This window comes from Lacerta agilis, chromosome 10 (assembly GCF_009819535.1).
Source record: "Lacerta agilis isolate rLacAgi1 chromosome 10, rLacAgi1.pri, whole genome shotgun sequence".
Lineage (NCBI taxonomy): Eukaryota > Metazoa > Chordata > Lepidosauria > Squamata > Lacertidae > Lacerta > Lacerta agilis.
In genome coordinates this window covers 10,407,180-10,429,611 of record NC_046321.1, presented here as the reverse complement: position 1 = coordinate 10,429,611, position 22,432 = coordinate 10,407,180, and positions in this window count along the sequence as shown.

The following is a 22,432-nucleotide window of genomic DNA, read 5'->3' as shown; positions in this document are numbered from 1 at the left end:
GTGTAGTTGTCACTGACATGGTCTACAAGAGCCTGGCCCATCTTCCAGTGTGTGTACCATTTTAGACCGGAGGTGGGGGCTGACACGATCAAACTTTCCTCTAGACTAGCCTTCCTCAGCCCAGTGTCCTTCAGATATTGCATGACTTCAGCACCCATCAGCCTCAGTCAGCATGGTCGATGGGCAGGGATGATGGGAGTTGTAGTCCAGCAACATCTGGAGGGCACCTGGTTGGACAAGATGGTTCCATACAAAAATACGATGAATCCCTTCAGGTTTTTTTAAGCACCTCAGAGACGAAACTAGGCCAGTGTCAGGAGGGAGCCAGCAATAAATCACACAGAGTAAGTGAAGTTAACTCTTTATTAGAAGAAACAGGATCTGTTCAGGAGTGCCAGGCCTAATGAGCACCGCAACTCCTCTTCAGTAAGCCTTGCCCCTATGAGGCAGTTGCAGAGACTAAAGGTCCATTTCCCCCCAAACAATCTGAGACTGCGGCAGCATGTCTTCCTTTGCTCCTCCCACTTCATGCCCTCCTGGTCCTTGAAGACCATCAAAGAGGGGAGCTTGCTCCAGGCAAAGTTCAAAGTTCTGGCATTGCTGTAAGCAACCTAGAGTATTTCTCAAACCAGGGAGTTGGACCCAGCCTTAGATTCATGCTCAAATCAATAGGACTTAGGTAGAAGGAACTTAAATATTACCATGCCCCTGAAGTGATCAGAAGTGGGTGGAAAGATAAGTGAGGTAAAATTTACCTCACTGTACAGTAAGATTCTGTGTAGGGCATGTTTACCAACAAATACCATGGTTATTGTCATTCAAATCAATTAAAATAATAATAATAATAATAATAATGCACATCAGAAAACTATATTAAGAACCTCAGCATATGTAGATCTACTAGTTGTCCACTTCAAAAATACCTTTTTAAATAAAGTTTTCCCCCAATTTCTTTGTTGTGATGTGTAATTCTGTTTAGGTTTTATGTCCTGAAACCCTGCCTACACCCATCCATGTCAGCTGGGAAGCTAGATGCTCACTTTGGATCAGTGAGATCTGGAACTGTGATTGAGCCAACTGGTGACAAGAGATAGCCTTGAATCATAACAATACCAGGACCCCAGCTATCTGTTTAGCTCCATTCCATTGTGGATTATGTCTTCTTCTTTTCTTTTTCTTCTTTTTTCCCTTTTTTCCCTTCAAAGTTCCTTCAGAGGTTCTTTAATTCTGTACAAATGTATTCTTTCTGACTGACGGTCGAATAAAAAGAATGTATGTATACATCTTGGGCTCCATGATCTCTGCAGATGGTGACAGCAGTCACGAAATTAAAAGACGCCTTCCTCTTGGGAGGAAAGCAATGACAAACCTAGACAGCATCTTAAAAAGCAGAGACATCATCTTGCGGACAAAGGTCCGTATAGTTAAAGCTATGGTCTTCCCAGTAGTAATGTATGGAAGTGAGAGCTGGACCATAAAGAAGGCTGATCGCCGAAGAATTGATGCTTTTGAATTATGGTGCTGGAGGAGACACTTGAGAGTCCCGTGGACTGCAAGAAGATCAAACTTATCCATCCTTAAAGAAATCAGCCCTGAGTACTCACTAGAAGGACAGATCCTGAAGTTGAGGCTCCAGTACTTTGGCCACCTCATGAGAAGAGAAGACTCCCTGGAAAAGACCCTGATGTTGGGAAAGATGGAGGGCACAAGGAGAAGGGGACAACAGAGGATGAGATGGTTGGACAGTGTTCTCGAAGCAACTAGCATGAGTTTGGCCAAACTGTGGGAGGCAGTGGAGGATAGGGGTGTCTGGCGTGCTCTGGTCCATGGGGTCACAAAGAGTCGGACACGACTGAACAACAACAACATGTATGTATCAGGATCCCAGCATCATTTCGCTAGGCCTGGTTCAAACACAGATTTTTCAAAATTCCATTGTTATGGGGGTGGTGTCCAACTCGGATGACATTTGGGGGATGGGGGTCCCCTTCCATTCAGGTGATTCTGTACCCAGTGAGTTTTAGAGTCGAGTACAATAAGCTGTTGAGCCAGTCAGACATTTCTCCTTATCAGGAAATCACGTTAGCTGGCCAGCTAAGTGCTCTCATCAGCATCTTAAAGATGTTGTGTTGCCACAGCGACAGCTAAGTTTATGGTGATCTACAGGAAAGTGGTGTAGGCATTTTCCCCACCTGGCTTCATCTGGCTAGATGCAATATCAACTTAGGATGGGGAACAATAGGCCAAGCAGAGTTGTGTGTGTGTGTGTGTGTGTGTGTGTGTGTGTGTGTGTGTGTGTGTGAAAGAGAGAGTTTTGGCTGATGCTGGAAGCTGGATACACAGAGGACAGTCTTGCTCTGTGCTGGACCCAAAGCTACGTCTTTGAGATCCCCTGGAAACCTAACAGGGAGGGAAAGGTCTGTTGAAAGGTCAATGCTGTGAGCCCCTCCATGCTAGGCTCAGGTTGTATGTACAGGTGAAACTCAAAAAATTAGAATATCGTGCAAAAGTTCATTTATGTAAGCAATTGTTTTCATTAGCTACTGGAGTTTAATATATGAGATAGACTCATGACCTGCAAAGCGAGATACGTCAAGCCTTTGTTTGTTATAATTGTGATGATTATGGCGTACAGCTGATGAAAACCCCAAAGCTGAGATTGTTAATTTGGGGTTCTCATCAGCTGTACGCCATAATCATCACAATTATAACAAATAAAGGCTTGACATATCTTGCTTTGCATGTCATGAGTCTATCTCATATGTTAGTTTCACCTTTTAAGTTGAATTACTGAAAGAAATGAACCTTTCCACGATATTCTAATTTTTCGAGTTTCACCTGTATGTGTAAATAAAACCATATATCCTAAAGACACCACAGTCTCCGTTGACCTTCATTCCAAGGAAACCGAACCCCAGGTAAGATCTGGAACCACTGAAGTCTCTCACTACTCAGAGATTTGGGGTGCATGGATAGATCTAGCTATCATAGGAACATATGAAGCTGCCTTCTACTGAATCAGACCATTAGTCCATTAGTCTAGCTCAGTATTGTCTACACTGACATTCCCAGTCCTCCCTGAGGATTGAACCTAGCACCTTCTGCTTGCAAAGCAGATGCTCTACTGCTGACCTATGGCTTCCTTAAGCTAAAAAAACATAAGCTCCCTGTGTTGCTTACAGGCCATTAGACACCATAAGCAAGGCAAACTTTCAAAAACCAAGCAAACAGAAGACACATCACAAAAGGAAAATGGGTTGGGAGGGAGGAGGAAGTATACAAGATATAAGTTATTGGTTCTAAGCTCCTCCGATGACCAGCTGGGGAAGAAAACGTTGAGAATTGGAGGAGCCTAAAGCTGTTGTTTCTCAGCTCTGCCAATGGGCAGGCCCTGCATCCCTGTTCATTTCTCCATTGGTCTCGTTTCTTCCTTGGAGAGGTTGGATGGCCATCTGTCAGGGGTTTGTGAGCTGAGACTCCTGAATTGCAGGGGGTTGGACTAGATGACCCAAAGGGTCCCTTCCAACTCTACAACTCTATGATTCCTCTGACTCCTCAGCAGAGCTGGCGGTGGCTCTGCATCAGCATTTTGTTCTTGCTTTGTTTTTCCAAAACATGCCAAGGAAAGCCTTGCCAGTTTTGAAAGAAACAGAATAACTGATTGATCTCCCTTAGCTTATTTAGGCTCCCTTAGCTTATTTTTAGCTTATTTATTTATAGCCAGTCGCTGAAGGAGCTTGCTACACCCTCCCATTGTGAAGACAGGTGACTGGTTGCTGAAGAAAATGGAGTCCAAGCAGAGGGTCTCTTAGGATAAAGAGAGAAGGGTCTGCAAGCTTATGGGAACCCTAAGGTATATGGAAGCAGAAATCTGAAACCTTTTAAAAATAAAATCTAAGGGGGGGGGACCGCAACCTCAAAACAGCCCCATGAGGACTGAGCATACTCAGTAACCACAGAATGTTTGTCAGTTAGGGAGGGGGGAAATTTCTTTTTGAGGAGGGATGGAATGGAGTATCTTGAAGACGGGCCAGGCTGGCTGGAACCCTGAACAGGAGTGCTTTTATTAGAAGGGTGTGCAGTGGCAATATTTGTTGCTGCCCCTGTTTCCCTACAGATATACACGAACGACAAAGGCTCTTTAGATGTTGCTCTCTGTCTGTTCTGCTGTGCACACTGGATTCTTGAGGCCTAATTCATTTACTCACATTCTGGGGACTGTAAATCACACCAGCAGCACTGACTCCCGCTGTCCCTCGGATCTTGGTGTCCCGGAGCACAACACTATTTATCCTTCCTTCTCACTGCCAGTTGGATGGCAAACGCTGTTGGAGCCATAGAGATATAAAAACAATGCAGTAACAAACCTCATTGCCTGGAGATGGAATTTCCTTTAGATTGGGATAAAGTGGAGGGGAGAAATTACAGGAACGGGGTTTCAATATGGCTCTCCAGGCTTCCGTATCTGGCCCTCCATATCTGGATTGGATACTTACATCCCATTGCCTGAACGTTGGCTGTCCTAAGGTTGCCATTCTCCTGGAATTTCCTGGACATAGCAGGGATTAAAAGATTTTGCAAAAAAAAAAAAAAAAAAGCTCAACAACTATTGTGTCTGGATTTTCACTTTTTGAAATATTGTAACCCCAGGCTGTCCTCTTCCGATGTGGATTGCAACCAGCAAACCACACAAGAAATGTTTGACAGTGGAACAGTCTCCCTCGGGATTTTGTGGACTCCCCTTAGAAGTTTTTAAGCAGAGGTTGGATGGTCATCTGTAATGGAACAACAACAAGCTTTATTTGCATAGCCTACAGGCCATTGCATCAAAAAGACACATATTACAGATACTGATAAAAAAAATCCTATATAAACCAATAAAATGAGCTGAATCGGGATTCGGCACAATTAAAACAAGAATAAATGAGATCTTAATTATGAGGGGGCGCTGTTATCATTCAGCTGGCAGCCCTCAATTTCATGGCCCTCTCAACAAATCTGGCTACCTTCTCCATTGTCTGGGTTTTCTGGTCTGCCAGGAGGAAAAACATTATGTCCTTGGACGAGCGGCCTGGAATGGCGAGTGTAAGCGGCATGACAATCTCTTCCCTCAAGTCTTTATGTTATGTACTGAGTTGAATAGGATCCAAACTGCAGCAGGCTGATTGGTCCTAGAACAATAGGATTGAGATTGCAGCAGTCTGACTGGTCTCAGAACAATAGGATTGAGATTGCAGCAGTCTGACTGGTCCCAGAACAATAGGATTGAGATTGCAGCAGCCTGATTGGTCCCAGAACAATAGGATTGAGATTGCAGCAGTCTGATTGGTCCGCAGGAGCCACCCAATCCAGCTCCAGGTGGAAGTGAATCCACACTCTGATTGGCATACAGGAGTATCCCGGAATTAGCCAATCACGTGGGGCCCATTGTGTAAATAGTGTATATAAAGCAAACGTTTTGGGGGAACTACATTCCTCACTACTATGAGCTGAATAAAGAGCATGAAATTCACACTCGACTCCGAGTATCTTTCACTGGCGACGAGGATGGGATCCCGCTGAGCTGACTGCCACACACAGCACCGCAGCAACGCCACCTGCCGCACAGCTGCCTCGCACCGTGTATCCAGGCTTCAGCTCCGGGTCCCAAGGAACTCAAGATGGCAACAGACAGCAGCTTCTCGCCGTTCAACCCAGCATCAGGAGACTGGGAAGGATATGCCACCCGTTTCACCTTTCTTCTAGAAGCTAAAGGGGTCACCAACGATGCCAAGAAGAGGGCGATATTCTTCAGCGTCTGCGGAGAGGAGACATTCGAAATAGCCCGGGCTCTCCTTGCGCCTGATGATGTCGCTACCGTTCCTTACAAAACAATAGTGGAACGGCTGAAGGGGCACTTCTCGCCACAGCCCTCGGTGGTGGCTCGTCGAAATGCCTTCTATGCAAAGCGGCAAGCCCCTGGGGAAACCATAACGGGGTTTGTGACCTCCCTCCGCCAAGCCGCTCGGTTCTGCAACTTCTCAGAGTTGGAGAACATGCTGCGTGACCGCCTCGTCGGTGGCCTGAGGGACGAGAAGCTGCAACGACGCCTCTATGCCAAGAAGGACCTAACGTTCCAGGTCGTTCTGGAGGAGGCCCTGGCAACAGAAGCCGCCGAGAGGTCGATGCAAGAGGCACGGCCGAGCGTGCCGTCCCAACCAAGGGTCCACCAGGAGGACCTCATCGACGATTCAGGATCAGACAGGGAGGAGGTGCACAGAGTACAGCAGCGCACTCAAGCCGTGCGCACACCACAGCTGCCTCGACCAGAAGGAGGGAACTGCGCAAGCTGCAGGGAGAATCACGAGAGGAGGACCTGCCGTTTCCGCAATGCCGAATGCAGGAAGTGCAGAAAATCAGGCCACATCGCCCGGGTGTGTCGGGCTCGGCCCACCCGACGCCAGGCATCAGATGACCGCCCCAAGAGCCCCAGGTCCCGGGGCCCAACGCACCAAGGCAACTCGACGGAGACCACGGACTACCAGGTATACCAGTTGCCCCACCCCAACATAGAGAAAATTTATGTAGAGGTACAGATAGAGGGGGCCCCGTGCCGCATGGAGCTGGACACAGGTTCAACCCTATCCATAATCTCGGCACGGACTTTAAGGAAACTGTGCCCTAGTGGGGGTCCCAAACTCAGGCCGGCCCCATTCACCCTCCGGGACTTCCAGAAACGTAAGGTCCCCACAATGGGGGTGGGGACCTTCAGGGTGCAATATCGAGGGCGGACGCGGCAACTGGACTTGCTCGTGGTCAAGGGCTCCTATGTTAGCTTACTGGGATTGGCATGGTTTGGACCACTGGGGCTAGCCGTCACCGGGGTGAACCGCACTAGCTTACAAATGGATGTGGACGCCATATGCAAGGAGTTTCCGGCGGTTTTCGATGGGAAATTGGGACAGTATACGGGCCCCCCTGTTGCCCTACAGCTGGACCCCACAGTACGACCTGTCAGGCTCAAGGCCCGCCGGGTCCCGTTCGCCCTGAAACCCCGTATAGACGAGGAATTGGACCGGCTCGTGGAGCAAGGAGTGCTGGAGCCTGTGCCTAATGCCACCTGGGAAACCCCGATCGTCACACCCGTCAAGCCTAATGGTTCAGTCCGCATCTGCGCAGACTACAAATGTACCATAAACAAGGCCCTCATGGCCCATGCATACCCAGTGCCAGTGGTCAGCCATGTCCTCGCCACCCTGGCTGGGTCAAAATTTTTTGGCAAGCTGGACTTGGCCTAAGCCTATCAACAGCTGCCAGTAGATGAAGCCACAGCAGAGGCACAGACGATTGTGACGCACAGGGGAGCGTTCAAGGTAAAGCGGCTGCAATTCGGTGTCAGCGTGGCACCAGGCATATTCCAGAATCTAATGGACTCGCTGCTTAAAGGGATTCCTGGCGTCACCCCCTTCTTCGATGATGTGTTGATTGCCGGCCCCACGGCAGAGGAGTTTGAGGACCGCCTTCGCACCGTTCTGCACCGTTTCCAGACGGCGGGTCTCAAGGTGAAGCGGGAAAAGTGTCTACTAGGAGTACCTCAGGTGGACTTCCTGGGATTTATGGTGGATGCAGAAGGGGTCCACCCGACTGGGGACAAGGTACGGGCCATTTGTGATGCCCCAGCGCCCAAGGGCAAGACTGAACTTCAGGCCTTCTTGGGGCTATTGAACTTTTACCATGCCTTCCTTCCCCATAAGGCAGCAGTAGCAGAGCCCCTACACAGACTCCTGGACAAGCGGGCCCCTTGGGTGTGGGGCCAGCGCCAGGAGGCCGCATTCCAGGCAGTCAAGGACTTGCTCGTCTCAAACTCGGTCTTGGCACACTTCGACGAGAGGCTGCCGGTGGTGCTAGCATGCGACGCCTCACCCTACGGCATTGGCGCTGTCCTTGGACACCAACTCCCAGATGGAAGAGAGGTGCCAGTGGCATACTTTTCCCAGACACTCACCGCAGCCGAGCGGAACTACTCGCAAATCGACAAGGAAGGTCTGGCAATCGTGAAGGGCGTAAAAAAATTCAATGATTTCTTGTACGGGCGGCCCTTTACCGTGGTGACTGATCACAAGCCGTTGCTTGGTTTGTTTGCCCCCGAAAAGCAGACCCCCCAAGTGCTGTCTCCTCGTGTCCTCAGGTGGTCAATTTTCCTTGCCGGCTACCAGTATATACTGATTCACCGCCCTGGGAAAGCGATGGGCCACGCAGACGCCCTCAGCAGGCTACCACTACCAGAAACAGGCCCCGACCCAGCACCCGCACAAGAGGTTATGAGCCTGGAGCTGCTTCCCGACCGCCCTATTCAGGCACAAGAAGTTGCACACCATTCCAAGAAAGATAGGGTCATCTCCCGGGTCCTGGACTGGGTGTGGAGGGGATGGCCCAGCAGCAGCCCCGGGCCAGAATTTGCTGGCTACACAACCCGTAAACATGAACTGTCGGCCCACAAGGGGTGCCTGTTATGGGGAAGCAGGGTCGTCGTTCCTGAGCCCCTTTGCAAAAGGGTCCTTGCAGCCCTTCACGAGACACACCCAGGGGTAGTGAGAATGAAGGCCCTCGCCAGGAGTTATGTATGGTGGCCAGGGATTGACGGAGAGATAGAGACCTGGGTCAAACACTGCCAGGCCTGCCAAGAATCCCGCCCAGATCCCCCAAGGTCCCCAGTGCAGTCCTGGGAGTCCGCCCGAGCACCATGGTCACGCCTGCACATGGACTTCGCGGGCCCCTTCCAGGGGAAAACATTCTTCATAGTGGTGGACTCCTACACCAAATGGCTGGAAGTCGCACTGGTACCATCCACTTCTACGTCCGCAGCCATCAAGGTACTACGCAGGCTGTTTGCAACCCATGGACTCCCTGACACTCTCGTCTCAGACAACGGAACCGCATTTACGTCAGAAGAATTCCTGACCTTCACAACGCAGAATGCCATCCGCCACATCCGCTCAGCACCATTCCACCCTGCCACCAATGGCCAAGCAGAGCGCATGGTGCGGACCACCAAGGACACCCTACGCCGCATGACGCAAGGGGACTGGGAGTACCGCCTTGCCACATTCCTTCTAGCACAGCACAGCACCCCCAGCTCAACGACTGGCCGGAGCCCCGCTGAACTACTAATGGGCCGGCGCCTTGCAATCAGACTGGACCGCCTCCACCCTGACAGAGCTCAGGATGAGGTAGTGGTGGGTGAAGGCAGGAACCCCCGGAACTTTGTGGCCCAGGATCCAGTGTACGCAAAGAATTTTGGGGCAGGCCCAGCATGGGTACCCGCCACAGTCACCAGGGTGACGGGCCCTGTGTCATACGAGGTGCTAACAGAGGGGGGGCAATGCTGGCGCCGCCACTGCGACCAGCTACGGCGACGATTCCCAGGAGAAAACCAGGAGGAGGACAGGTCAGAGGAGTCCCAAGGGAACAGTGGGGCATTGAGACCCGTAGAGCAGGAGGGGCCGGCAGGGGAGGCAGAATCAGTAAATACTGAGAGGACACGCGAGGCCGAAAGGGCACCGGAACCAGAGCCACGACAGAGCGAGCTGGTTGCGCCAGACCAAACAGCCCCATCACAACCAGCAGCCTCGGAACACGAGCCAGAACCAGAACCCCTGACCAGGGAACAGCCCAGGCCGCAACGCACACGTAGGCGACCAGCGTACCTTGAGGACTATGGATGCAACCTCCCAGGCAGGACTGGAACTTAGAGGGGAGGGGTGTTATGTACTGAGTTGAATAGGATCCAAACTGCAGCAGGCTGATTGGTCCTAGAACAATAGGATTGAGATTGCAGCAGTCTGACTGGTCCCAGAACAATAGGATTGAGATTGCAGCAGTCTGACTGGTCCCAGAACAATAGGATTGAGATTGCAGCAGCCTGATTGGTCCCAGAACAATAGGATTGAGATTGCAGCAGTCTGATTGGTCCGCAGGAGCCACCCAATCCAGCTCCAGGTGGAAGTGAATCCACACTCTGATTGGCATACAGGAGTATCCCGGAATTAGCCAATCACGTGGGGCCCATTGTGTAAATAGTGTATATAAAGCAAACGTTTTGGGGGAACTACATTCCTCACTACTATGAGCTGAATAAAGAGCATGAAATTCACACTCGACTCCGAGTATCTTTCACTTTATATAAGGGGCAAGACAGGAGTACATGTGATACAGTCTCCACATTACCACATGTCATGGAAGCCTTAGCTGAGATCCCTGCATTGCAGAGTGTTGGACTAGATTCCATTATTCTATGATTCCAACTTGCAGGATCTGCTTACTCAGGGCTGTCCCGAGACATTTTGCTACTTGAGGCAATTGGCCAGATAGTGGCCTCCCTCCCATGTACAAAAGCTTACCAAACTGGCAGCTGAATCTTATTTCAACACTGGTGCATGAGGGCATGTTAGGAGGCCCAGGGAAGATCATGTGCCACCCCAACAGCATTTGCTGCCTGAAGCAGCTGCCTCATTCTACCTAATAATAGGGTCAGCCCTGTAACTATTGCATAACACATAGAAACGGAGGAATAAGCTTGCATAAACTAAAATCTACTATGTTGGCTCCAGTATTTCTGCTTTTTCTTCATCATAGCAATTGACTCTTGAGTTTATCACCCTTCCCCATTCTGGGGGTCCTGAAAACTAGGGTGATGTTGTCCTTTGTTTTCATCTAGGGCAATGTTAATCATTGACCAGCCATGAGGCTTGTCTACGAACTATGGCATACATCAAAAGGAAGAGATGAGTATCATAGTTAGGAGTATCATAGGACAAAAGACAGCATTGCTTAAAATGGAACATAATGTGAATGGGGCAGTTGCATTAAAACAAGCCCATAAAACTCGTGACACTCTGCATGCCTGGTCCCTTGGCCAAATATAACAAATCTCAAGTAGTTTCGGACATCTTTGCTTGCTCTTTCTTTATGCGAGTCCTAAAAACAGCTTCAAAGCAGCTAAATTTTGGCCCACTCCAGATGTTGTGTTTATTGTGCATTTATGATGATTTGTGCTCATGATGGTATCTGAGCAGTTGTACTCAATCCCCTTTCAATACTGCTTGCACCTGCATCCAATCAGTGCATATCCCATAATCTCCTGCTGATATCCTGTGACTTTTTATACCATGAGAGATCCAGGGTTGTTGTTATCCCATTTTTGCTGTGATATAGTTCAAGAGAGCCTCTCCAGACAGGGTAACATTGGGGAAGCATTGCAAAGCCAACAAAGAGGAACGGTGTGTTGACAGTCCAGTATAAACCCACCACTAATGCACTACTGCCGAGTCCATGGTTTGTTGCAGAATTCAGAATGGAGGAGAAATTCAGTTCACACTGAAAGGCAAACCTACCAAATCTGCACTTTCCGAAACAGGACGTGAACTAAAACTCAGCCAAGCTTAGAAATTCGCATTTCTCCAAATTTTGCAGTTCGGTTCTCCAGCCAGGTAATATCTAGCTAAATGCATACGCTAAGGTAGAGTATGCATATAAATGCATGCATCTGTAGAAATAAAAAGTGAATTGTAGTAGGGGAAATTGTTTTGCAACGTTGCATACAAAAGTGAAATTCAGGAAATTCGCACTAAAGTGCTGATGAATTTTCATGAAGAATATCTATCTCTCTCTATATATCTCTCTCTATATATCTATATAGATAGTAGATAGATATAGTCAGATTCTCCCATCCCTATTCAGAATGCACATGGGGGTGGGGAAACTGCTCCGTTTGGAGGGGCCAGTTTCTTTATAGCTGGCAAACAGCTGTGAAGATTCAGTCCTCAAATAACTTTAACTATGGAACTACTTTAGAACAAGCATCTCAAGAGCGGCAAACTTACAGTAAAACTGCTCGTGGCCCATGACAAAACAGCATACAGAAAAGTGGATTCAAGAGACAATACTTCCTTGTTCTTCTTCAGAAAACCTGTAGTTCCCCCTTGAGAGCAGCCAGTGTTTTTAACAGCTGAAAAGCACTTTGGAAAGAAAATACAGCAGCTAACAATCAGAATAGATGTACAATTTTCTTGTACTTCCAGCTGAGCCTCAAAACAGTCCAGCCTCTGAATATAACCAAAATGATGTATTGTGGTGATTAGGAATCTGCATAGTTACAAATAGGGCGCCTCGTTGAATTGAATAATTTCAGGTACTTTGTGATGGCGGAATCGACAACGCTAATGAGATTAGTAATGGGTCGAGAACAGAGGCTGAATGGGCCTCAACTGCATCACGTCTGCATAAGAACATTGTGGTTCTATTTAGAATTGGAATTGCCTTGATGTTGCATGTTGGGCCCAATCCCCAGCAGCTCCAGGTATGGCTGTAGAAGAGTGAAATACTGGAGAGGGGTAAGTCAACATGGTGTCTTTCAGATGCTGTTAGACTATACATGGCCAATGGTCAGGAATTATAAGAGTTGTAGTCTCCAGCAACATCTGGGATGCCACAGTTTAGCTACCCAGTGTGGTGTAGTGGTTAAGAGCGGTGGACTCGTAATCTGGTGAACTGGGTTCGCGTCTCCGCTCCTCCACATGCAGCTGCTGGGTGACCTTGGGCTAGTCACACTTCTTTGAAGTCTCTCAGCCCCACTCACCTCACAGAGTGTTTGTTGTGGGGGATGAAGGAAAAAGAGAGTGTTAGCCGCTTTGAGACTCCTTCAGGTAGTGATAAAGCAGGATATTAAATCCAAACTCTTCTTCTTCTTGTAGCCACAGGTGAGAGATGAGTGCAGGGTGGGGACCAAAGGTGGAAAACTACCCCAGAAGGAGCACGATGTGTCCCCTGCCATAGGTTCTACCCCTCCCCTAACTCCCCATGCACCCTGTACAACACATCTACATCAGGCAATGCGCTATCCAGCAAACCGCTCTTTTCAGAAAATTAGTGCTCCTATGTGCAGAGCGATCCTATGTGTGTGCTGTTGAGTCCAGTGGATTTGACCCCACTTAACAGATACAGCATTTCCACTTCAAAGAGCTTTGCCAAAACCAGCAGAACTACAAAGGCATCCGAAACTTGCTTAGCTCGCCCAGTTTTCAGCAGCACGCTTGGGTGGTCATCTCTTAGATTTAGAGTTTCTTTTCCAAGAGATGATTCAATAAATAGTATGAAATACTGGTCCTTCTCAGTCGCAGACAACTGTTTCTAAATGAGGGTCTAAAGAGAGACTCATAGCAGCCGCTCAAATTCAGTAAGTTATGGTAAACCATTCTCCTCCTGTTTCCATCCTCGGAGGGTAAGGAATATTTAATCAAGTCATGCTCATCTGTAAGGCAACAGCAGGGACTGCACTGAAGTTCTCATTTTTCCAGTGCATCGTGATTGTATATGTTAGGAAATACTTTCCTACTCCATTTTCAGCAGTAAATTCCTTCAAATTCACTAAGCAGTGTGTATATCATTAAATCAACAGAATAAGCTGATTTGCTCTGCCTTGGTGTAGACCAGGGGTGGAAAATATTAGGCTCCAAGGCCACAGATAGAGGACAGAGGAGTGTGTGAGTGGTTGCAACATTTGGGGATTTTTACTTTAGAGAAAATATGAGTGAGAGGAGATATTATAGAGGTGTGTAGAATTATACATGGTGTGGGGAAAGCAGATGGAGAGAAGTTTTCTCTCATAATACTAGAAGCCATTGAAGCTAGGGTTGCCATAATTCCCAAAATTGAAAATCAAGACAAAGTTGTTGAGCTTTGGAAATATCTCCCCCTCCCTCAAAAAAACAACCCCATACATATGGTTGTCCTGTTGAAACTGACTGTTAGAAGATTCAGGAGAGATCTAAGAAAGTACTTATTCACACCATGTATAGTAATTAAACTACAGAATCTGCTCCCACAAGATGTAATGGTGGCTGCCAACGTGGATGGCTTTAAAAGGTGATTAAACACCTGTAAAATAGGTACATAAGTAACACACAATAGGTTTAACGGATTAAGGACCATGAAAACTAAGCTATTGGGGTGCGGTTGTTAAACTAACAGTGACATAGCCTGTGTTGTGGCACGTTCCATTCTTGAAGGACTACCAGACATCTTTAGTGGCTTTTTGAGGAGAGTCGGTTACTTAGTGAGAAGAAGTAACTAAGTGAGGGAGAGTGGCCCAGTTACCAACTGAGTGGCAGGGAGTGACTGAGTGGCCGCCAACCAACCAGGAGAGGCCAACTGGTGATCCAACTGAGAGACCGACCTGCTGAGCAGTGGGACAACTGAGAGAATGAACAGTGGCCTGACCAAGCAACAAAGCTACTCACCCAGTGAGCAATGAGCTGACAGAACGACAGAGCGAATGACCAAGTGACCAAGTACTACCAACCAAGCGGTGTAGCAAATGGCGGAATGACTGACCCAGTGAGCATCAGACTGGCCAGGCAGTGGAGTGACCAACTGGATGGCTGAATGAGCAGCAGAGTGACTGACAAACTGAGGTCCGAGTCACGAAGTGGCTGACTGGCCAAGTGAATTGCAGAGCAAGTGAGAGAGGGGTGGAGCAACTGACCAAGTGAGCAGCGGACTGGCTGAGCAGCAGTGTAGCTGACCAGTTAACTGACCAACCGACTGGGCAGCCAGTTGAGCAGCAGAGTAACAATGCCAGCTGGTGATATTCCACGCTCCCCCTCTCTTTTGAGGAAAAGTACCCTGTAGTTCTGAAATTAAGGAAATTACTCACCTAGAATTAACACAAAAAGCCACATTTCTCTAATCACGTAAATGTGGCTTTCTTCCCCAGGGTCTTTATTTCAAAGATGAATAAAAAAAATATATAGAAACTTCAAGTTTTAAAAAGCTCTCATTCTCTCTTCTGGTAATGAGCAGTTACTAAAGGGTGTGCAATGATTCTGAGGCATAATAGATGTCCTACTCCATCTGTGTAGGCTTCAGTTGGGTGTCACTGATAATTTGGAAGGTCCCTGAGAGATAGAGAACACGGTCTTACCTTCTTTTCACATCACTGGGGATGCAGAGCCAAGAAATCCAAACTGAGAACGTACAGTTAAATTGCGTAATACCACCCAGGCTCAGCATTTAGAGAACCGAAGGCTGACATTTTAGAACATGGCAACACGAAGGACCAGTGTACTTCTTTCCTTTTACCATACGAGAACAAAATACCCATCATGTGCAGGGAAAGCGCATGGAGTTACTTAACCATTTGTGGTTGTCGATCTCTGTAGGTCATGAACGTTCTTAGAAGTGCAGGAATCCTGATCCATCAATACATCTAGCCAGTGGTATAATGGTCTGGGGTTGCGGCAGGTCAAAGACTCCATTATATTTGCAGCAGGATCTCTGCAGGGTCACTGCCCCCATTGTCCCAGAGCTGCCAAACCAACATAAAAGGGGATAATATTTTTTTTTAGCCCTAGTGTGCTACGAAGCTAAGAACTTGGGAACACAGAGAACACAAAGTGCTTCTGTTCCAGAACAATGGTGCAAAAGTTCTGTTACATGCAATGGGACTTCATAGAAAACACAACTTGAAGTCCCTCACAAATAAGATATTGGAGCTCTCCAACTCATTTGCCCACGTAGGTGCATAGAAAAGAGTAGAGACATGGAGATCTGCAATACACTCCCAGTTATTATTTATTGTATAATTATAAGATTATTGTATAATGTTGAGATCCAGCACCGAGGACCTTCTTGTGGTTCCCTCACTGCAAGAAGTGAGGTTACAGGGAACGGGGCAGAGGGTCTTCTTGTACTGGCGCCCGTCCTGTGGAACGCCCTCCCGTCAGATGTTAAGGAGATAAGCAACTATCTGACTTTTAGAAGACATCTGAAGGCAGCCTTCTATAGGGAAGTTTTTAATGTTCGATGTTTTACTGTGGTTTTTATAACTGGGCACAATCTGTTGCTTGTCCCACAGGTCAGCCTCCATACCTGAGCACTGGAAAATAGTCAATGTAGCACCAATTTTCAAAAGAGGATCCGGGGGGATTCCGTTAATCATAGGCCGGTTAGCTTAATGTCTGTCTCAGGAAAACTGGTGGGAAGTACTGTTGAAGAGAAAACAAGGAAGCAAATTGAGGAGAGCCAATTAGTCTTTTTTATTATTATTCCTAAGCACTCTGAAGCATTTCACTTCTCAGAGTCATTGACCTGGTACTCTGGGGGATTTTGTCTGCGTATAAATCAAACGACGTACGGCTGCGGTAGAAAGGTTCTCACCCATCACAGAAGAGGGCAGGTCGCCAACTCCCTTTGACGACAGCTCGGTGGGATTGCTCTGGAGCAAATGTCTTGAGGATTGAAGGCTAAATCTTATCTCCTCAGAGACGTGGTGGGAAGCACTCACAGCCGGACAATACCAAGGGTTGGCCCCGGTCATCTGGGCTAGACTGTACAGTGGGACAACCTTCGTTGAGGAAGATAAAGAAAGCTTTCCCATGACCTACAGGCAACAGTGTGAGATGGACTGGCAGATGTTTCATATTATAAAAGTTGGACAACTGATGTCAACAGCCACAAAATCTCTGCTTCAAAATAAATAAAAGTGGGATGCTACATGCTGCTGCTGTGTGTGGGAGAGAGGTCACATGCTATGAAAAATCATGAGATTAATAGATTGGGATAAGTGAACATCTCTGAGGGGCATTTATGTTGAAGGATTTCAAACAGGGTTTTTTTTTTACAAAACAAAAAAAATTAAACAAGAGAGGGTGGGGGAGATATTATATTCTAGTTTCAAGGCAGAAAATAAATACTATGTGTTGGAGGGTATACGATAATGGCTTCCTTTTTCAGCCGTGTCATTTCAGATTTCAAGTCAGGTGCCAAATATATTCCAGCCATAGGAATGGGGGCACAAATTCAATTCCGTTCACATTTAAAGGTGAAACCACAGAGCCTAGGGTTTGCTGATCAGAAGGTCAGCGGTTCGAATCCCAGCAACAGGGTGAGCTCCCGTTGCTCGTTCCCAGCTCCTGCCCACCTAGCAGTTCGAAAGCACGTCAAAGTGCAAGTAGATAAATAGGTACCACTCCGGCGGGAAGGTAAACAGCGTTTCCGTGCACTGCTCTGGTTCTCCAGAAGCGGCTCAGTCATGCTGGCCACATGACCCGGAAGCTGTGTGCCGGCTCCCTCGGCCATTAACGCAAGATGAGCACCACAACCCCAGAGTCGGACACAACTGGACCTAATGGTCAGGGGTCCCTTTACCTTTACCTGACTCACAGTGTCCAAAACGATATGTGAACCGGAAAACACCTGACGAAATGTGCACATCTCCAAATTTTGAAATGTACATTTTTCCAGTCCAAAAATGTGAAATGAACTTAAGAAAAAATGAGAAACTAAGCTGGAATTGATAGATTCCTCCATCCCTAGCAGTAATTCTGATCTTCCTTTGTAGGGGTCATTTCCTTTACACAGGACTTAGAATGGGCAGCCCTGTAAACTGAGGAGTCCTTGAAACAGCTGTGTGACCTCTGTAAAGTGGGACCCACTTTGTTCATAAGCAGAGGCGGAAGCAATCTGAGGCGGAAGCTATCCCCCTCAGACCAACAATGGTAACCTCAAGAGCATCCTTCAGCCCCTGTGGAGACAGCCTCAACCTCCACTGTGACCGCAGACCTCATTATCACGGAGCCTAAGAAGGGCCGCGTCCTTTTTTATTATCTTCCGCCTGGGAACAAATCCCATTTCCTCTAGTTTCCCAGGGTCCTTGTTTCCCAGGAAGGACAAAGCTATCACAAAACAGATTCTTCATGAAGTTGCGAAGGACTTCTGGGAAAACCAAGACACGTTGTTAATTTGCTACTCGGAGCTTCGGGACATCTGTCATAATATTATGCAGTTCATTAAAAGGACGTGCATGTGAAGAATGTGGAAATGAAAGACTATGGAAAGGGATTAGGAGATATTGGGAAAGAATCAAATTCCCATCTGATGATGACGATAATTTAAATCTTGGTGGGTTTCCTCCCCCACCTCCCCCAAATCTGGCCTTGTCCCTTTCCCTTTCAACCAGGACCTATTTCTCTACAGATCCTGTGAAGAAGGTGAGGAAGACACCCACCCTAACCTGGAAACTAACTTTCCTCCACTGAAATTTGCCTCCTGAGAGGAGGGAACAGATGAAACTGCCATTTTTTTTGTGTCTCTTGGTTTCTAATTTTCCCAGTCTTAAAATGAGCTTGCTCCATTTCAATATTTGTTGTTGTTGTTCAGTCGTTCAGTCGTGTCCGACTCTTCGTGACCCCATGGACCAGAGCACGCCAGGCACGCCTATCTTTCACTGCCTCCCACAATTTGGCCAAACTCATGGTAGTCGCTTCGAGAACACTATACATTTGCTTATTTTTATACATGCCCTCATGAAAATTTCATTTATGTAAAAAAATTTTTTTAAAAAATAATAATAATATTTATTAGGCTTTTTCCAATTATAACCAAATTACAATCAAATTACAACACATGATTGAATTTTTCTAACCCCCCTTTCTCTCACCAAGAGGAGCATACCCAATAGACCCCCCTCTCACTGGGGTAAACACTTATACTTTGCCAATTTAATCACTTACAATGTACGTATCATCATAGCCTTGTGGACTTCCCCGGCTCCCACCCGTTGACTCCATACAAAAACCAAATTTACAGTTATTACCAATTAAACCCAATCTTATTTCCTCTCTTTCTTACATTTACCAATATTTCTTACAAAATACTTTTCCAATTTATAAATCTAATTCATCATTTTTAACTATCCTCCACATTCACTGTATTTCTAAGCTTTCATTGTTATTCCCCAATCTATTACAACAACATATTTAAAATTAAATTTACCTTAACGTCCCATTTATGTAAAATTAAGCAGGTCCCAAAATGAATAATAATGATAATGATAATGATAATGATAATGATAATGATAATGATAATCATCATCATCATCATCATCATCATCATCATAATGGCAGTACAACAGCCAGAAATTGACCAGGCAAAGCTTTAATTCATGCCAGGAACAAGGTTCATGGGAGAGAGACTTTTTGCAGGCAATGGCTTTTCCACCTGCTTCACCCCAGCCTCCAGCCCCAGGAGTATTTCCCAGACCATGACTTTGAGAACAGCAGCAGCAGCAGCAGCTGGGAAGAGAGGAGTCCAGGGATATTGTTTCTCAATTTGATCCTTTTACATGGCTTTGTATGTTTTGTGGTATTTGAAACCACAGAGCCTAGGGCTTGCTGATCACAAGGTCGGCGGTTCGAATCCCCGTGACGGGGTGAGCTCCCGTTGCTCGGTCCCTGCTCCTGCCAACCTAGCAGTTCAAAAGCATGTCAAAATGCAAGTTAAATAAGTAGGTACCGCTCTGGCGGGAAGGTAAACGCCGTTTCCATGCGCTGCTCTGGTCCGCCAGAAGCGGCTTAGTCATGCTGGCCACATGACCTGGAAGCTGTACGCCGGCTCCCTCAGCCTATAGAGCGAGATGAGCACCGCAACTCCAGAGTCGGACACGACTGGACCTAATGGTCAGGGGTCCCTTTACCTTTACCTTATGCATTGTAATTTGCTGTTATTTTTACTGATTACAGATTAGTGATTCTTTATTGTAGTTGATAAGTGTAAACTGTTTAATTATTATGTGCTGATGTTTAAATTTACTGTTTACTATTGGATTGCAATGGATTATTGAATATCGCTTTACAGTGGTACCTCAGTTTAAGAACAGCCTTGTTTACAAACTATTTGGTATATGAACTCCACAAAACTAGAAGTAGTGTCCTGGTTTGCGAACTTTACCTCGTGTCTATGAATGGAAGCTGAACGGTGGAAGGGCACCGGCGGCAGGAGGCCTCATTAGGGAAAGCACGCCTCGGTTTAAGAACAGCTTTGGTTTAAGAACAGACTTCTGGAATGGATTAAGTTCGTAAACCAAGGTACCGTACCACTGTATTTGATATAAGTTGTTTATTTTAAAGTTACTGTGACTTTTTATATTGGATCAGATTGTTACTATTAATGTTTGATGTTTTATTATTATTATTGTGTGTGTTGGAAACCACCCAGAGTGACTAGGGTAACCCAGCCAGACGGGTGGGGTATGTATGTGTGTATGTATGTATGTATGTATGTATGTATGTATGTATAAATAAATAAATATTATTCTCAATGTCTGCTATCTGAGAGCAGCATCTCCTTGAGTTTTGCTCCAAGAGGAGCTATTCAGCAGTATGCAGGGCCGAACTGAGCCTCACTTGGAAGGAAATTCCAAAAAACTATGGGAAATCCTTCCAAGCAAATGTTTTTAGGGTTCCTTGTATTTCATAGAATCATAGAGTTGGAAGAGACCACAAGGGCCATCCAGTCCAACCCCCTGCCAAGCAGGAAACACCATCAAAGCATTCCTGACAGATGGCTGTCAAGCCTCCGCTTAAAGACCTCCAAAAAAGGAGATTCCACCACACTCCTTGCTAGCAAATTCCACTGTCGGACAGCTCTTACTGTCAGGAAGTTCTTCCTCATGTTTAGGTGGAATCTTCTTTCTTGTAGTTTGAATCCATTGCCCCGTGTCCGCTTCTCTGGAGCAGCAGAAAACAACCTTTCACCCTCCTCTATATGACATCCTTTTATATATTTGAACATGGCTATCATATCACCCCTTAACCTTCTCTTCTCCAGGCTAAACATACCCAGCTCCCTAAGCCGTTGCTCATAAGGCATTGTTTCCAGGCCTTTGACCATTTTGGTTGCCCTCCTCTGGACATGTTCCAGCTTGTCAGTATCCTTCTTGAACTGTGGTGCCCAGAACTGGACACAGTATTCCAGGTGAGGTCTGACCAGAGCGGAATACAGTGACCAATTTCATTGGTCAATGACCAATTTCATTGGTCATTGTGAAGGTGTGTCCTTGTGCTTATCAGGACGGAGACCTGATTGGTTCATACGGTTAGCAGCCCACTTCTGACACCATGTAAGCTTTCCCAGGCTCACCCACACTGGGGAGCATAGGAGCCAACTGCTAGGGACCGAGGTCCCTTCATCTCTCCCCAATAAAATATCTGAAGGGCTCCCCCCCCCAAAAAAAAATGTTTATGGGAATTGCAATTCAAATGGTATGTGCCATGTCTTGTGATCGATTATGTGGGGTGGGAGTTTCCTGCCCCCCCCCCCAATATTTTATTCAAGTTGGCACCCCTGCTCAGGAGGGTTGATATGGGAGAGGGAGTACCAGGAGGGATTTTGCTATAGGGCTGCCCCAAACCCGGAGCCAGCTCTGTGGGAGGGAAGGGGGGACAAACCAACCCACGAAGAAGAAGAAGAAGAAGAAGAAGAAGAAGAAGAAGAAGAAGAAGAGGAGGAGGAGGAGGAGGAGGAGGAGGAGGAGGAGGAGGAGGAGGAGGAGGAGGAGGAATTTGGATTTGATATCCCGCTTTATCATTCCCCGAAGGAGCCTCAAAGCAGCTAACAACCTCGTTTTCCCTTCCAAACACTTTGTGAGGTGAGTGGGGCTGAGAGACTTCAGAGAAGTTTGACTAGCCCAAGCCCAAGGTCACCCAGCAGCTGCATGTGGAGGAGCGGAGACGCGAACCCGGTTCACCAGATTACGAGTCTACCGCTCTTAACCACTACACCACACTGGTTGCATGTGGAGGAGCAGGGCAGGAGATGGGTTAGGGTTATGACTCGGCCACCTTATTTTTGGATAGTTTGCCATCTATTTTCTGCTGGTTGGGTTCCTTTGCTCCTAACGGCGGACTTAAATGCATTAAAGACTGACACACCTCATGCCTCCATAAACTGTTCTGACTTGGGCTTTTCAAAACCTCCCACTCATCTCAGGAGAAAATTCTGAACCACTGGACTCGAGGCATGAAATCATGGTGACCATTTATAGATGTGCTCCCATAAGTTGTGACATCACAACACAAAGAATGCTCCCATTATAATAAACTTGATGGGAATGCTGCAGTGCTAGGAGAAATGATTGAATGTGGCAGAGTTATTGCTCAGGCCAAAGGACTTTGTTTATTGGACATTTATAGTTCTGGGTGTTTTAAAAATGGGCTTTCCCACTGCCATTTCTGCTAGGACGTTCCTGGACAAGGATAGACTTGCTACAGTGGTCCATGCATTGGTAATCTCCTAGCCAGAGACTACTGACTAGATGTTGAGGGGAATGATAAGTTTTCCCATTGAGTCTCAGCAATGGAGTACCAAGGGGGTGGTTAGATTGCCCCCCCCAAGACCAAGGGCACTTCTCCATTCTGGCTCAGCCATTCTAGCCAGGGGGGGGGGAGAGTAGGGTTGCCATATTTCAAAAAGTAGAAATCCAGACAAAAATGTTTTTGAGATATTTTTTTTTTTGCATAATCGCATCCAAAAATGAATGGATTGCCATACATTCTGGATTCCCCCTGACCTTTTTAGTCACTTCTGCCAGGACATTATTTCCAATGGCAGTATTCCA